Genomic DNA, 12,070 nt, shown 5'->3' with positions numbered 1-12,070 from the left:
ATCACCTCATTTTTTGAATTATTAGTTGTTTTGTATGTATTTTTCCCAGTCTGAACCCCCGGTCCCGTCCATAGAGGACGACGTCTCTGTCTCTTATGCTCTGTGAGAGAACTGAAGGCGGCGGCCATGTTTCCGGAGACCTCAGTCGTTGGATCTGAGAGAGGCGGGCTACAGAAACATGGCTCCTGTGTGAAGGACGAGATTAGCACCTAACTCCTGACCGAGGAGAACCCGGAAGTAAACATGTGAGGAAACCGGAAGTGTTGGTCTTTGCATGTCTGCTGTCCTTGGGCTCCAGAGAGAGCTGAGAAGATGTTCCTGACCTGTGTGAGCTGTGAGTGTGACCCCCTCCCCCCTCCCATATAATATATCTTCCACTATCCTGACCTTTTACTCCCCATCTTCTTATATTGCATTATATATATCCTAGCAGTGTGTCACCATGGTAACATAATGTTCTCTCCTCTTCTCCCCCCATCAGATGCGAAGAGTAAATCCCAAGTAAGTGGAGCGATGGGAGTCGATCGATCTGTGGAAGGTTCTGGATTGTATGAGGTCTCCATACATGGACAGATCAGGTTGTCACTTTAAAGGGTCCGTTCAACTTTACAGGAGAGCCGCCTGTGTGAGTAGAGGGGCGCCTATAGATGAAAACAAACTGTGCGGCTCCGACTAAAGGTGGATGACACCCTTTCTATAGGTTTAGGCCGTTTATATACCTCCCGAGGCCGAAAAACTCCCAGGACGGTGCCGGGGTAATCCCAACTATTACTGATCACCTCCACCCTCCCATCTCTGATTCATACCCCCCCCCCCATGGGCTTTCTCTCCCCCCGGACTTCCTCTCCCCTTCTCCCCCCCCACCATGGGCTTCCTCTCCCCTTCTCCCCCCCCATGGGCTTCCTCTCCCCTTCTCCCCCCCCATGGGCTTCCTCTCCCCTTCTCCCCCCCCCCCATGGGCTTCCTCTCCCCTCTCTCCCCCCCCCCATGGGCTTCCTCTCCCCTTCTCCCCCCCCCCCCCATGGGCTTCCTCTCCCCTTCTCCCCCCCCCCCCATGGGCTTCCTCTCCCCTTCTCCCCCCCCAATGGGCTTCCTCTCCCCTTCCCCCCCCCATGGGCTTCCTCTCCCCTTCCCCCCCCCCCCCCATGGGCTTCCTCTCCCCTTCCCCCCCCCCCCATGGGCTTCCTCTCCCCTTCCCCCCCCCCCCCATGGGCTTCCTCTCCCCTTCCCCCCCCCCCCCATGGGCTTCCTCTCCCCTTCCCCCCCCCCATGGGCTTTCTCTCCCCCCGGACTTCCTCTCCCCTTCCCCCCCCCCATGGGCTTCCTCTCCCCTTCCCCCCCCATGGGCTTCCTCCTCCCCTTCCCCCCCCATGGGCTTCCTCTCCCCTTCCCCCCCCCATGGGCTTCCTCTCCCTTCCCCCCCCCCCCATGGGCTTCCTCTCCCCTTCCCCCCCCCCCATGGGCTTCCTCTCCCCTTCCCCCCCCCCCCCATGGGCTTCCTCTCCCCTTCCCCCCCCCCCCATGGGCTTCCTCTCCCCTTCCCCCCCCCCATGGGCTTCCTCTCCCCTTCCCCCCCCCCCCCATGGGGCTTCCTCTCCCCTTCCCCCCCCCCCCATGGGCTTCCTCTCCCCTTCCCCCCCCCCCCATGGGCTTCCTCTCCCTTCCCCCCCCCCCATGGGCTTCCTCTCCCCTTCCCCCCCCCCCATGGGCTTCCTCTCCCCTTCCCCCCCCCCCCCATGGGCTTCCTCTCCCCTTCCCCCCCCCCCCCCATGGGCTTCCTCTCCCCTTCCCCCCCCCCCCCATGGGCTTCCTCTCCCCTTCCCCCCCCCCCCCATGGGCTTCCTCTCCCCTTCCCCCCCCCCCCATGGGCTTCCTCTCCCCTTCCCCCCCCCCCCCCATGGGCTTCCTCTCCCCCTTCCCCCCCCCCCCATGGGCTTCCTCTCCCCTTCCCCCCCCCCCCATGGGCTTCCTCTCCCCTTCCCCCCCCCCCCCATGGCTTCCTTTCCTCCCCCCCCATGGGCTTCCTTTCCTCCCCCCCCCCCATGGGCTTCCTTTCCTCTTCCCCCCCCCCCCCATGGGCTTCCTCTCCCCTTCCCCCCCCCCCAATGGGCTTCCTCTCCCCCTCCCCCCCCCCCAATGGGCTTCCTCTCCCCTCATTCAGAGTTTAAGAACGTTAATCAGAGCCGCGCAGTTTGTTTTTATCTACAGGCCCCCCCCCTTATCTGTAAGGATGAGCTCCGGCGTGTTCGCACAGCCCACGTGCAGAGCCCGCCAGGAAGTCGGCGCTGCGCTAATCATAGGCAGTGAGACGTTTCCCGATCTCTGCAGCCGCGCATCGGGGGCAATGTCTCACTGCCTGTGATTAGCGCAGCGCCGACTTCCTGGCGGGCTCGGCACGTGGGCTGTGCGAACACGCCGGAGCTCATCCTCATTATCTGCATAGGGAGTCTTTTGGTAAAGATAAACGGACCCTTTTAAAGCAAGTAACTACCAAGCCCCCAATAAAAACGCCCCTCCTCCCCCCACAGTAATGTTCTCTTCCTCCTCATACCAGTACCCCCCCCCCCCTTACACATAACCTCTCCCACTGTGGTGTCCTCTGTAGACCCCCCCCCCCTTCATAGAAGTGTTTTCTGCTCCCTTTAAATCCCCCCCCCCCCCCCCCAAATCCAACTGTAGTGTCCTCTGCCCCCTTTCACATCACCCCCACTGTAGTGTCCTCTATTCCCCCCCCCCCCCCCCCTCTTTTTCATAGCAGTGTTTTTCTGCCCTCTCTACATCACCCCCCCCCCCCCCACCTGTAGTGTCCTCTGCCCCCACCTCCATTTTCAAAGCAGTGTTTTTCTGCTCTCTCTACGTCACCCCCTCCCTGTGTGTCCTCTGCCCCCCTTCATATCACCCCCACTGTAGTGTCCTCTGCCCCCTTCATATCACCCCCACTGTAGTGTCCTCTGCCCCCCCCCTCCATTTTCAAAGCAGTGTTTCTTCTGCTCTCTCTACGTCACCCCCCTCCCTGTAGTGTCCTCTGCCCCCTTCACATCACACATCACCCCCCACTGTAGTGTCCTCTATCCCCCCCTTCTTTTTCGTAGCATTGTTTTCTGCTCTCTCTACATCACCCCCCCCCCCCCCCCCCACTGTAGTGTCCTCTGCCCCCTCCCTTTTCAAAGCAGTGTTTTTCTGCTCTCTAAATCACCCCCCCCCCCCCGTAGTGTCCTCTGCCCCCCTTCATATCACCCCCACTGTAGTGTCCTCTGCCCCCTCCCTTTTCAAAGCAGTGTTTTTCTGCTCTCTAAATCACCCCCCCCCCCCGTAGTGTCCTCTGCCCCCCTTCACATCACCCCCGCTGTAGTGTCCTCTATCCCCCCTTCTTTTTCATAGCAGTGTTTTCTGCTCTCTCTACATCACCCCTGTAGTGCCCTCTGCCCCCTTCACATCACCCCCACTGTAGTGTCCTCCTCCCCCCCCCCCTCTTTTTCATAGCAGTGTTTTTCTGCTCTCTACATCACCCCCCCCCTGTAGTGTCCTCTGCCCCCCTTCACATCACCCCCACTGTAGTGTCCTCTGCACCGCCCCCCCCCCCCCCCTTTCAAAGCAGTGTTTTTTCTGCTCTCTCTACATCCCCCACTGTAGTGTCCTCTATCCCCCTTCTTTTTCATAGCAGTATTTTCTGCGCTTTCTACATCACACCCCCCAATAAGTGTCCCGTGCCCTCTCTCACATCGCTCCACCCCCTGTAGTGTCCTCTGCCCACCTTTACAATACCCCCCCAAGCCAGTGTCATATGTCCCCTTCACACCCCCCTCCCCAATGTAGTTTCCTCTGTCTTCCACCCCACACAATGAAGGTAGTAGTCTCCTATCTTACACTGGGGTACACCGTGCAGGAGAGCGGGAGGTGACGCAATGGAGGGCGGGAGCTGCCAGAGTTAATGTAGGGATCAGTGGCTTGCCGCCCCACGCTTTAAAGGAAAAGTCCACTTTTCTGAACATGTTACATCTGTATTTAGGGTGTAACTCACCCCCCCCCTTTTTTTCCTTAAAGGTGAACTTATCCTTTAAGCGGAAACCAAATGAGGGGGAAGGGAAGATTGCGGAGTGTTGCAGAAAATAGGGGAGTTGTTGGTTATATGTGGGTCTGCTGATAAGAAATTGGGGGTAGATCAATATGTGTTAAAGGGACAAAGTACACCGTAAGCATTTATGTTTTGAAATATATGGAGTTGTCACCTCTATATTTACACCTGGGGAAAGGAAGGTGACAACATAGAGAGGGGAGGGGGGGGTGACAACTTAGGGAGGGGGGGTGTTGATATGAAAAGGTGGGGGGTGACAAACCGGTGGAAACTGCTGCCCATGATGGGTTTGCCTTCTTGTAAGGGACAGGTACACTTTTTGTAGCCGCCTTCATCTTCCTCCATCTTGTTTTGGTGTCAGGGTTCTTCTGGTTCAGATGATGAGTGCAGCGGGGACCGGCTACAGCTTCAACACCAGGAGGAACAGACTGAAGGACAAGCTTATCCTCCGAAAGTACGACCCCGTAGGTAAGAGTTCACTTGGGCGATATTCCCCATATACTTCAAGAGCCAGTCCATCCAATCTAGATGACAATTAGTTTATTTTTATTTTTTTTAAAGAGAACGGTCTTTGCTATAGCTGTCCATTCCAGCCCCTCCATTACTACCGGCAGAGCCCCTAACTGGGAACAAAACATGCAGCCAGTAAAATGAGAACTCCCCATCTACACCCGTGTTTTGAGTCAGTGGCGAGCATGGCCGGGACAAGGGGTGGGCAGGAGGAGCAGCTTCCGTGGGCACTGTGGTATCATGTGAGGTACCACAAGGAGGCTTGAGAGGAGGGGATTTGGGGGGGGGGGGTGTATGGCAGGGGATAAGAATTGTTCTAGGAGGGGAAATTTGGGGAGGTGTGCTAGGAGTAGAGTGATTGGAGGGTATTTTCTGTTGGGGGGAGCTTTGGTGGGTTTGTGCTAAAAAAAAAAAAGTAATATGATAGGGGGAGGGGATTAATGGTAGAAGTGTGGTGTGTTTTTTTTTTTTTTTTTGGGGGGGGGGGGGGGGGGTTGTGCTAAGATGGGGGAAATTGGGAGGGATTTGGAGTAGGGGGGAAAGGATATGTACTCAGAGGGGAAATTTGAGGGGTAGAAGATTTGTACTAGAATGGGGGAATTTTTTTCAGTGGTGGGGGGTGGATTTGGGCTGAGGGCATATGGGGAATGAGAGGATTTGAGCTGGGGGGGGGGGGTGATTTGAGCAGCGGTGGATTTGTATTGGGAGGAGGGGAAATTTATGCCAATGGGGCAATCATGCAGATTAGTTTTCGGTTTTATTTCTTTTTTTGGATTTTTGCCGACACATAATGCTTATACATTATAGGGGGGGGGGGGCAATTTGTCATGTTTGCCCCGGGCTCTAGATGCCCTTTTCCCGGCACTGGTACATTGAATTGGCCATTGCTGTAAGGGGGAGGGATATTTTACTAAATGGGGGAGGAGGCAGGATCTAGAGCAGGTGTGCACAGTAACCAATCAGCTTCTAGTTTCAGCTTTATTTAGTTAGGCTCCTTTCACACAGGCGGGATCCGTTTCCTCAGCGGGGAATCGCTCCACGGACCAGGCGGATGACGGGTCCGTCTCCACTTACTGAGCAGATCTGGGCCGAGTCCCGATATCTTCTATGGGGCGATCGCATGAAAAAGAACCGCTTGTCCATTTTCATCTGATCCACCAGATGGAAGGAAAATGGGACCACCATCCGTCTGGGTTTTGGGGGAGAGGATCGCAGCGGATATGTCACCACTAACCTCCGCCGATCCATAGAGGTGATTGGAGCGCTCATGGGAAAGGGGCCTTAGGCTTTGGAAATGAAGGCTGGATGCATCCCATTCCCTGGCGCATGGATTTCCTTCCCTGTTCTCTACAATGTTTCTCTGTTGCAATACGATTAACCCCTTCATGACCGCGCTATAGCCGAATGACGGCTACAGTGCGACCACACTTTGCTAGGAGGCTTTCTTATGACGTCCTCCCATGCCCACACTGCCTGCACATCCCCCCGTGGCACACGGCAGTGATTGGGGTAAAGAGCCAATCACAGAGGAGCACCTGTGTCCAATTACAGCTGATCACGGATGTAAACAGGGTTTGCTGGTTATTGGCAGTCTTCTCCTCACACTGACCTCACAAGGGGAGAGGAGAGGAGAGGAGAGGAGAGCCGAAAACTGGCAAATCCACACGGGAGGCATCTACACCGATAATCGGGGCTCTAATTATTAGTGACCTGATGATCAGTTCAGCCCCAATCGGCCCCCTCCTGTGCTGCCAATCGGCCCCCTCCTGTGCTGCCAATCGGCCCCCTCCTGTGCTGCCAATCGGCCCCCTCCTGTGCTGCCAATCGGCCCCCTCCTGTGCTGCCAATCGGCCCCCTCCTGTGCTGCCAATCGGCCCCCTCCGGTGCTGCCAATCGGCCCCCTCCTGTGCTGCCAATCGGCCCCCTCCTGTGCTGCCAATCTGTGCCCATCCGTGTCGCCGCATCAGCACACATCAGTGAAGGAGTAAAATTACTTATGTTCAAAATTTTTATAACAAATGAAGAAAACCTTTTTTTTTTTTTTTATCCAAAAAATTTCGGTGTTTTTTTTGTTTATTTAGGAAAAAATTAAAACGCTGGTGGTGATTAACTACCACCAAAAAAAGAAAGCTTTATTTGTGTGGAAAAAATGTCATATGTGTACAGTGTTGTGTGACCGCACAATTGTCTTTCAAAGTGTGACGGCGCTGAAAATTGGCCTGGGCAGGAAAGGGGGTGGGGCGGGGGGCAGGGAGTGCCCGGTAGGCAAGTGATTTAATGTGCTTTTTGACAAACTAAATGTTCTGTCATTTGCTGTGACTTTTTGTATTTGTAGGGCGCTTTTGACTTGCAAGTCATCGATCTTTTTATCTGTATAACTGACAGCGGTCACTCACAACCTGCATTCTTTAAAACATTTTTTCATTGAAAATTTATAGTAAGTGAAAATAAAAGCTGGAAGCTGATTGGTTACCATGCAGAGCTGCTCCAGGTTCTGTCTGCTCACGTTTTAGTAAATGCCCCTCCCTGTGTACAGAGCCCACACGAGTGGCTCTGTGCCTTATGGTTTCTGTGATTGTATCATATAATTGGTCCCACTATGACCAAACACTGTGTTTGTATCTGTGACCCCCCCCCCCATCCTCCACTGTAAGGAAGGGGGGAGGGGCTCACGCATGTAAACACACAACCATTCATCAGTTGTGATCACTGTGCAGATCAAGGCAGCAGCTGCAAAGTTATGAATGAATGTCAGGTTTGCGAGTCTCAAGTATATGAATATTCAGTGAGGGGGGGAAAAGGATTTGATCGGCTGCTGATTTTGTAAGTTTGCCCCACTGACAAAGAAACAATCGTCTATCATTTTATTGGTCGGTTTATTATAACAGAGAGAATAACAAAAATATCCAGGAAAACGCATTTAAAAAAAGTTATAAACTGATTTGCATTTTAATGAGTGAAATAAGTATGTGAACCCTTCACAAAACATGACTTGCTAGTTGGTGGAGAAACCCTTGTTGGCGATCAGAGGTCAGACGTTTCTTGGAGTTGGCCTCCAGGTTCGCACATCTCAGGAGGGATTTTTTCCTCTTTGCAGATCCTCTCCAAGTCATGAAGGTTTCCAGGCTGTTTGGTAACTCGAACCTTCAGCTCCCTCCACATATTTTCTATGGGATTAAGGTCTGGAGACTGGCTAGGCCACTCCAGAACTTTAATGTTCTTCCTCCTTGAGCCACTCCTTTGTTGCCTTGGCCGTGGGTTTTGGGTCATTGTCCTGCTGGAAGACCCACCCATGACCCATCTTCAATGCCCTGGCTGAGGGAAGGAGGTTCTCACCCAAGATTTGATGGTACATAGCCCCGTCCATCGTCCCTTTGATGCGGTGAAGTTGTCCTGTCTTCTTGGCAGAAAAACACCCCCAAAGCTTAATGTCTCCACCTCCATGTATGACGGTGGGGGATGGAGTTCTTGGGGTCATAGGACCTCCATGTATGACGGTGGGGGATGGTGTTCTTGGGGTCATAGGACCTCCATGTATGACGGTGGGGGATGGTGTTCTTGCGGTCATAGGTCCTCCATGTATAACGGTGGGGGATGGTGTTCTTGGGGTCATAGGACCTCCATGTATGACGGTGGGGGATGGTGTTCTTGTGGTCATAGGTCCTCCATGTATGAAGGTGGGGGATGGTGTTCTTGGGGTCACAGGACCTCCATGTATGACGGTGGGGGATGGTGTTCTTGGGGTCATAGGTCCTCCATGTATGACCGTGTGGGACAGTGTTCTTGGGGTCATAGGTCCTCCATGTATGACGGTGGGGGATGGTGTTCTTGGGGTCATAGGTCCTCCATGTATAACGGTGGGGGATGGTGTTCTTGGGGTCATAGGTCCTCCATGTATGACGGTGGGGGATGGTGTTCTTGGGGTCATAGGTCCTCCATGTATAACGGTGGGGGATGGTGTTCTTGGGGTCATAGGTCCTCCATGTATGACCGTGTGGGACAGTGTTCTTGGGGTCATAGGTCCTCCATGTATGACGGTGGGGGATGGTGTTCTTGCGGTCATAGGTCCTCCATGTATAACGGTGGGGGATGGTGTTCTTGGGGTCATAGGTCCTCCATGTATGACGGTGGGGGATGGTGTTCTTGGGGTCATAGGTCCTCCATGTATGACGGTGGGGGATGGTGTTCTTGGGGTCATAGGTCCTCCATGTATGATGGTGGGGGATGGTGTTCTTGGGGTCATAGGTCCTCCATGTATGACGGTGGGGGATGGTGTTCTTGGGGTCATAGGTCCTCCATGTATGACGGTGGGGGATGGTGTTCTTGGGGTCATAGGTCCTCCATGTATGAAGGTGGGGGATGGTGTTCTTGGGGTCACAGGACCTCCATGTATGACGGTGGGGGATGGTGTTCTTGGGGTCATAGGTCCTCCATGTATGACGGTGGGGGATGGTGTTCTTGGGGTCATAGGCAGCATTCCTCCTCCTCCAAACACAGCGAGTTGAGTTGATGCCAAAGATCTGGATTTTGGTCTCCTCTGACCACAACCCTTCCCCCGGTTCTCCTCGGAATCATTCGATGGTCATTAGTGATCTTCAGGCGGACCTGTACATGTGATTTGCTGAGCGGGGGGGACCTGTACATGTGATTTGCTGAGCGGGGGGGACCTGTACATGTGATTTGCTGAGCGGGGGGGACCTGTACATGTGATTTGCTGAGCGGGGGGACCTGTACATGTGATTTGCTGAGCGGGGGGACCTGTACATGTGATTTGCTGAGCGGGGGGGACCTGTACATGTGATTTCCTGAGCGGGGGGGACCTGTACATGTGATTTCCTGAGCGGGGGGACCTGTACATGTGATTTCCTGAGCGGGGGGACCTGTACATGTGATTTCCTGAGCGGGGGACCTTGCGGGGGCTGCAGGATTTCAGTCCCTCGCGGTGTAGTGTGTTACCGATTGTTCTCTTGGTGACTATGGTCCCAGCTGAGATCATGGAGAAGATTCTCCGGTGTAGTTCTGGGCGGATTCCTCACCGTTCTCCTGATCATTGATCCTCCACGAGGTGAGATCTTCCATGGAGCCCCAGACCGAGGAGATCCATCGTTATTTTGCATTTCTTCCATTTGTGAATAATAATCGCACCAACTGTTGTCACCTCTCACCAAGCTGCTTGGCGATGGTCTTGTAGCCCATTCCAGCCTTGTGTAGGTCTCCAATCTTCTCCTCGACATCATTGGGCAGATCTTTGGTCTTGGCCATGGTGGAGAGATTGGAATCCGATTGGTTGCTTCTGTGGACAGGTGTCTTCTATACAGGTAACAAGCTGAGATTAGGAGCACTCCCTTTAAGAGAGAAGAGTTCTCCTAATCTCAGCTTGTTACCTGCATAGAATACACATGGGAGCCAGAAATCTTGCTGATAGGGGGCTCAAATACTTATTTTACTCAATAAAATGAATTTATAACTTTTTTGAAATGTGTTTTTCTGGATATTTTTGTTATCCTGCCTCTCTCTGTTTATAATAAACTGACCAATAAAATTATAGACCAATTGTTTTTTTGTCAGTGGGCAAATGTACAAAATCACCAGCCGATCAAATACTTTTTCCCCCTCACTGTATCTTCCTGCTGGATATGAAATTCGTTTTTTGTTATAAAGTCTGTGGAGTTTTCCTGCAATGCATTTCTTTTGAGAGCTGCAACCCTGGATCCTCTCTCTTTCTTTTTTTTTATTACATATATTTGCACAGTGTCTCACAAAAGTAAGTACACCCCTCACTGACATTTCTTCTCTCTTTTCATGTGACAACACTGAAGAAATGACACTTGTCTACAATGTAAAGTAGTGAGTGTACAGCTTGTATAACAGTGTAAATTTCCTGTCCCCTCAAAATAACTCAACACACAGCCATTAATGTCTAAACCGCTGGCAACAAAAGTCAGTACACCCCTAAGTGAAAATGTCCAAATTGGGCCCAAAGTGTCAATATTTTGTGTGGCCGCCATTATTTCCCAGCACTGCCTTCAACCCTCTTGGTCATGGAGGTCACCAGAGCTTCACAGGTCACCACTGGAGTCCTCTTCCCCTCCTCCATGATGACATCACGGAGCTGGTGGATGTTGGAGACCTTGTGCTCCTCCACCTTCCGTTTGAGGATGCCCCACAGATGATCAATAGGGTTTAGGTCTGGAGACATGCTTGGCCAGTCCATCACCTTTACCCTCAGCTTCTTTAGCAAGGCAGTGATGGTGTTGGAGGTGTGTTTGGGGTGGTTATCATGTTGGAATACTGCCCTGCGGCCCAGTCTCTGAAGGGAGGGGATCACTTTTGTTGCCGGCGGTTTAGACATTAATGGCCGTGTGTTGAGTTATTTTGAGGGGACAGGAAATTTACACTGTTATACAAGCTGTACACTCACTACTTTACATTGTAGACAAGTGTCATTTCTTCAGTGTTGTCACATGAAAAGAGAGAAGAAATGTCACTGAGGGGTGTACTTACTTTTGTGAGATACTGTATGTGTGTATATAAGTGTGTGTGTGTGTGTGTATATAAGTATATGTGTGTGTGTATATGTATGTCCAACGGATTGCTGCACTTAAAATATTTATTAATCAATTATTCAGGAAGTGACAATCGGATGTGGTGTTGATCTGATGAAGGGCTTGTGAGCCCGAAATGGAAATCTTCCAACATCTGATTATGTAATTTCTTGAATAATTGATTAATAAATATTTTAAGTGCAGCAATCTGTTGGACTTCTTCTATATTTGGTTCGGTGGGAAGACTGGATTGTATTGCACTGGATACAGACCGGGTGCTGCTTTCCTCAACTATAGTGAAAATATATATATATTAGGACTGTTATCGGTACCCAGTTGTGATTAAACTGAATTTCCTGATTTCTTTTTGGTTTCAGTGAAGCAGCACGTTCTGTTCATTGAGAAGAAGAAAGTCCGGTCCCTATAGCGGCGGGTGTCGCACAGATGACATGGGCAGTGTCCTGGGTGGAGGGAGAGGATGGCGCTGGTATCTTGTGGAGGAAGCGGACAGCAGAACCCGGATTGTTATACAGAACAATGGGGGGGGGGGGGGGGGGGGAGGGCAGACGGCCAGGCTATCTCTGCCGCCATCAGCTGATCTCATCATTTTATTGCCACGTCCAATGAACGGATCTACGGAGAGCGGAACCTTCCTCCCAAGGTGATCACCTTATTTATGTTGGCTGCGGCACTTCTTGGAATTTTTTTTTTTTTTTTTTACCAATAAAAATGATTTTTCTCATTGTTTGTAGAAATCTCTCCCCCGTGTATAGTGTACATGTAGACACATGAGGGGTCTGCTATATACATAGCACAACAATGGTGGTGGGATACAGATGAACTCTGGGCTGATATAAAAGACACAAATAAATACAGAACAGTAATTACTGATACATCATGAAATGTATCCTTTAAATACAAGCAGTGCGAGTATTGGTAT

At 51.9% G+C, this 12,070-nt stretch overlaps 1 long non-coding RNA gene across 5 annotated transcripts; it reads left to right on the top strand.

Moving 5' to 3' along the window:
* The first annotated feature begins 311 nt into the window (after window positions 1-311).
* On the top strand, window positions 312-12,023 carry LOC143986955 (uncharacterized). 5 transcript variants are annotated; one of them, XR_013276578.1, is made up of 3 exons: window positions 312-334; window positions 4,437-4,543; window positions 11,508-12,023. It is a non-coding gene; the product is annotated as an uncharacterized LOC143986955 (long non-coding RNA). The 5 variants fall into 5 exon arrangements; XR_013276575.1 differs by lacking the exon at window positions 312-334 and adding an exon at window positions 519-625; XR_013276579.1 differs by lacking the exon at window positions 312-334 and adding an exon at window positions 535-555.
* The last annotated feature ends 47 nt before the right edge of the window (window positions 12,024-12,070 follow it).

Source organism: Lithobates pipiens, unplaced genomic scaffold, assembly GCF_037356315.1.
Source record: "Lithobates pipiens isolate NorthernLeopardFrog02 unplaced genomic scaffold, aLitPip1_a1.2 Scaffold_18, whole genome shotgun sequence".
Taxonomy (NCBI): Eukaryota; Metazoa; Chordata; class Amphibia; order Anura; family Ranidae; genus Lithobates; species Lithobates pipiens.
This window is presented reverse-complemented; position numbering and strand designations above follow the sequence as displayed.